General features: G+C 34.5%; 1 non-coding gene across 1 annotated transcript; it reads left to right on the forward strand.

The window, feature by feature from the left end:
- The first annotated feature begins 5404 nt into the window (after window positions 1–5404).
- LOC115942217 (U4 spliceosomal RNA) lies at window positions 5405–5542 on the forward strand. The gene has a single exon (XR_004076839.1). It is a non-coding gene; the product is annotated as a U4 spliceosomal RNA (small nuclear RNA).
- The last annotated feature ends 401 nt before the right edge of the window (window positions 5543–5943 follow it).

Genomic DNA, 5943 nt, shown 5'->3' on the forward strand with positions numbered 1-5943 from the left:
TCTCTTAAATAAATAAAATCTTTTTAAAAATTAGTATTTTATATCATAAAGCAGTTATCTTTAGAACAGTTTCAACCTAAAGAAAAAAATGACTGGAAACTACAGAGCAGTCCCACATGCTCCCTCTCCCTCACACATAATCTCCCCTATTATTTACATTTTATATTAGTCTAGTATATTTGTTAAAATATATGAGTCAATATTAATCCATTATTGTTAGCTAAAGGCATTTACTTACATTAGCATTTCTCTCTGTGCTGTACGTTCTATGGGTTTTAACCAATGTGTAGTGGCTTGTGTCCATTATTACTGTATCATACAGAATCATTTCAGTGCCCTAAAAAACCCTGTGCTCTACCTATTCATCATCCCTCCCTGAATCGCCCTGAACTCTTGGCAACCATTGATCTTTTTATTTTTTCCATGGATTTTCCTTTTCCAGAATGTCATATAGTTGGAATCCTACAATATGTAGGTTTTCAGACTGGATTTTTCCACTTAGCTATATGTTTTTATAATTCCTTCATGTCTTTTTGTGGCTTGATAGCTCTTTTTTTTTTCCTTAGATGTTTCAGTTTCTTTATCCATATATATATTGAAAGACTTCTTGATTTCTTCCAAGTTTTGGCAATTATGAATAAAACTTCTAGAAACATCCATGTACAGGTTAGTGTGGACATAAGTTTTCAACTCATTTGGGAAAATGCCAAGGAGTGCAACTGGTAGATCATATGGTAAAAGTATGTTTAGTTTGTAAGAAACTGCCAAACTGTCTTTCAAATGGCAGGACTCTTGTACATTTCTGTCACCAGTGAATGAGTTCCTGTTGTTCCCCATCCTTGCTAGTATTTGGGGTTGTCAATGTCCAAGGTTGTGGCCATTCTAATAGGTATGAAGTGATATCTTGTTTTAATTTGCAATTCCCTGATGATATATGATGTTGTGCACCTTTTCATATGCTTATTTGCCATCTGTATATCTTCTTTGGTGAGATGTCTGTTTAGATATTTTGCCCATTTTTAAATTGGATTGTTTATTTTCTTATTGTTGGGTTTTAAGAATTCTTTATATACGGGCGCCTGGGTGGCTCAGTCATTAAGCGTCCGCCTTCGGCTCAGGTCATGATCCCAGGGTCCTGGGATTGAGCCCTGCATTGGGCTCCCTGCTTCGTGAGAGGCCTGCTTCTCCCTCTCCCACTCCCCCTGCTTGTGTTCCTGCTCTTGCTATCTCTCTCTCTCTCAAATAAATAAATAAAAATCTTAAAAAAAAAGAATTCTTTGTATATTTTGCATACTAGTCCTATATGAGGTATCTTTTGCAAATATTTTCTTCCAACATGTGACTTGTCTTTTCATTCTTTTAATAATAGCATCTCACAGAACAGAATTTTTAAAAAAATTTTAATGAAATCCAACATGTCATTTTTTTTTCTTTCATCGATCTTGCTTTTGATATTGCACATAAAATGTCATAGTGAAACCCAAGGTCACCTAGATTTTCTCCTATGTTAATTTCTACTAGTTTTAGTTTTGCATTTTACATTCAAGTTTATGATGTATTTTAAATTAATTTCTGTGAAAGCTGGACTATCTCTGTCTATATACATCTAGTTTTTCCAGCACTATTTGTTGAAAAGACTATCTTTCTCTATTGAATCACATTTTTTGCATGTTTATAAAGAAGATATCATTGAGGGCTTGCTCTGTTACCCTGGAATATTCATTAAAGATTAATCTAGATTCTAGAAAGTGATACTATTGTGCTCTTTTTTTAGCTACCTTTAATATAATTTATTGAATCAGACAATATTTATTGAGAAATTAGTATCTGCCAGACCTGTGTTAATTGCTGGCAGTAGAATGGTGAATAAACACATGTAATTCCTGTTTTTATTAAGTACACAGACTAGTGGGGGGAAATTATAGCATTCATAAAATTTCAGAGTTCAAATGTTCTTTTGAGATCATACAGAGCAATTAGTCTTCATCATTTTACAGAAAAGTACAGTAAGGTCAGGAAATATAAAGTAAATTGTTCACTCCAGGCAACACATTTATTAGAAGAAGTAAAAATAAAATCCATGTGACTTGGCTCTCAGTTAAGTGTTATTCCTGCTCCTCTATCCTCTGTTTTGTTCTATATGCTAACTCACAGCCTCCATAACCTCCCTGTAAGGAAAGAGGTCATTATCCTTAAAACTGATCTTTGAAACTGGAAGAACCAAAGAGAATGGAGCCATTTCATCATGTTTCATCACTGGTTTCTGAAGAAATGGGTTAGAAGAATGAAAACACTAATTTGAACAGATATTTGCACCCCTGTGTTTATTGCAGCATTATTTACAATAGCCAAGTCATGGAAGCAGCCAAAGTGTCCATCAATACGTGAATGGATAAAAAAGATGTGATACACACATGCACGCATGTGCACGCATGCACACACACACACACACAATGGGATATTACTCAGCCATAAGAAAGAATGAGGCCTTGGAATTTACAACAACGTGGATGAACCTAGATGTTATTATACCAAGTGAAATAAGTAAGATAGAGTAAAACACATACCATATTTTGTCACTTATATGTGGAATCTAATAAACAAAACAAATGAACAAACAAAACCAGATTCTTAAATAAATCTGGTGGTTGCCAGAGGGGAGGTGGGTTAGGGGATGGGCTAAATTAATAAAAGGGATTAAGATGTACAAACTTCCATTTATAAAATAAATAAGTCACAGAGATTCAAAGAAAAGCATAGGGAGTATAGTCAATAATATTGCAATACCATTGTGTGGTGACAGATGGTAACTACACTTATTGTGGTGAGCATTGAGTAATAAATTATCAAATCAATATGTTATATACCTGAAACTAATATAATGTTGCAGGTTAATTATGTTTAAATAAAAAATAAATGAGTAAGAAAAAATTATATTTATTTCTTTAAAAAATTTTTAATAGCTGGCTTTTATTTTTTTTTCTATTTTTTAAATTTAATTTTATTGTTATGTTAGTTACCACACAATGCATCATTAGTTTTTGATGTAGTGATCCACGGTTCATTGTTTTCATATAACACACAGTGTTCCATGCAGTACGTGCTCTCCTTAATACTCATCATCAGGCTAACCCACCCCCCCACCCCACTCCCCTCTAAAACCCTCAGTTTGTTTCTTGGAGTCCATAGTCTCTCACGGTTCATCTCTCCCTCCAATTTCCCCCCCTTCATTTTTCCCTTCCTTCTCCTAATGTTCTCCATGCTATTCCTTATGTTCCACAAATAAGTGAAACCATATGATAATTGACTTTCTCTGCTTGACTTATTTCGCTTAGCATGACCTCCTCTAGTCCCATCCATGTTGATGTAAAAGTTGGGTATTCATCCTTTTTGATGGCTGAGTTATATTCCATTGTATATATGGACCACATCTTCTTTATCCATTCGTCTGTTGAAGGGCATCTCGGCTCTTTCCACAGTTTGGCTATTACGGACATTGCTGCCAGGAACATTGGGGTGCATATGGCCCTTCTTTTCACTACATCTGTTTCTTTGGGGTAAATACCCAGGAGTGCAATTGCTGGGTCATAGGGTAGTTCTATGTTTAATTTTCTGAGGCACCTCCACACTGTTTTCCAAAGTGGCTCTACCAAATTGCATTCCCACCAACAGTGTAAGAAGGTTCCCCTTTCTCTACAACCTCTCCAACATTTGTTGTTTCTTGCCTTGTCAATTTTTGTCATTCTAACTGGTGTAAGGTGATATCTCAATGTGGTTTTGATTTGAATTTCCCTGATGGCTAATGATGATGAACATTTTTTAATGTGTCTGTACATCCAGACTGAAAGTGAAGGTATGGAGATCCATCTTCCATGCCAATGGACCTCAAAAGAAAGCTGGGGTAGCAATTCTTATATCAGACAAATTAGATTTTAAGCTAAAGACTGTAGTTGGCTTTTATTTAAATAGTGCAAAATTAGATACTTTAAATTTAATCAGTACAGGGAAGCATTTTTATATTCAGAATTTTAATGCCAAGTATAATGTATTAACTAAAGCCATTGGCTTTAGAAATTATATTTTTTAGATGATACCTTCTTTGACTTAGAAAATACCTAGTGAAGGTTTGACAAATAAGTAAAATCATAGTTTAACATTCCCACATCATCCTGAATCTGCCCTGTATCAGTAGTAGTTTAATTTAACTATAAGGAACAAAACATATACATTGTCTAAAGCATAAGTGATGGCTTATGCTCTGATACAAAAACAACCAAGCCAAACAAAATGAAATAAATATTGTGTCGTTCACTCAGTAGAAACTAGCACAGCAGGGGCACCCAAGATTATTTATTTTAGAAAATAATAGGTTTTTTTTAATTTTTAATTTTAATTCCAGTTAGTTAACATACAGTCATATTAGTTTCAGGTGTACAATATAATGATTCAATAATTCCGTACAATTTTCTGTGCTTATCACAGCAAGTGACCTCCCTAAGACCCATCACCTATTTAGGCCATCATCCCATCCCCCTCCCCTCTGATAATCATCAGTTTGTTCTCTATAATTGAGTCTGTGTCTTGGTTTGCCTCTCTGTTTTGTTTTCCCTTTGCTCATTTATCTTGTTCCTTAAATTCCACACGAGTGAAATTATATGATTTTTTCCTCTGATTTATTTCACTTAGAATTATACTCTTTACCTTCATCCATGTTGTAGAAAATGGCAATATTTCATTATTTCATATGTCTGAATAATATAAAATTTACATATAACACTTCTTTATGCATTCATCAATCAGTGGACACTTGGGCTACTTCCATATCTTGGCTATTATAAATAATGCTGCTATGAATGTCAGGGTGCATATATCCCTTCGGATTAGTGTTTTTGTATCCTTTGGGTAAATGCCCAGTAGTGTGATTACTGGATCATAGGGTAGTTCTATTTTTAAATTTTTGAGGAACCTCCATACTGTATTCCTGAGTGGCTGCACCAGTTTGCATTCCCACCAAGAGTGCAGGAGTGTTCCTTTTACTCCATCTTTGCCAACACCTGATGTTTCTTGTGTTGTTGATTTTAGCCATTTTGACAGGTGTGAGGTGATATCTCATTGTAGTTTTGATTTGCATTTCCATGATGGTAAGTGATAATGAACATCTTTCATGTGTCTGTTGGCATCTGTATGCCTTCTCTGGAGAAATGTCTGTTCATGTCTTCTGCCAGTTTTTTAATTGGATTTTTTTTTCTGGGTGTTGAGTTTTATAACTTTTTATGTATTTTGGATATCAACCCTTTATCACATATGTTGTTTGCAAATATCTTCTCCCATTCTGAAGCTTGCCTTTTAGTTTTATTGATTGTTTCCTTCACAGTGCAGAATCCTTTTATTTTGATGAAGTCCCAGCTTTGTGCAGTGGCAGTATCGTAGTCAATGAGGTTTATCCGAGGCGCAATTATTGCTAATTGATGAAGTCCCAATAGTTTATTTTTGCTTTTGTTTCCCTTGCCTCAGGAGACATATCTAGAAAAATATTGTTATGGCCCATGCAAAAAAGTTACTGTCTGTGTTCTCTTTTAGGATTTTATGGGTTCACATCTCACATTTAGGTCTTTAATCCATTTTGAATTTATTTATTTATTTATTTATTTATAAAAAAGATTGATGTTTTGTTTTGTTTTTATGTTTTTATTTAAATTCCAGTTAGTTAACATACCATGGATTAGTTTCAGGTGTACAATATAGGGATTCAGCACTTCCATACAACATCTGGTGCTCATCATAAATGTGGTCCTTAAACCCCATTACCTAATTTAACCCATCTCCTCACCCACCTCCCTTCTGGTAACCATCAGTTTGTGCTCTATAGTTAAGAATCTTTTTCTTGGTTTGCCTCTCTCTCTCTTTTTTCCCCTTTGCTCATTTGTTTTGTTTCTTAAATTC

This window comes from Leptonychotes weddellii, chromosome X (assembly GCF_054177405.1).
Source record: "Leptonychotes weddellii isolate Sample4059 chromosome X, ASM5417740v2, whole genome shotgun sequence".
Lineage (NCBI taxonomy): Eukaryota > Metazoa > Chordata > Mammalia > Carnivora > Phocidae > Leptonychotes > Leptonychotes weddellii.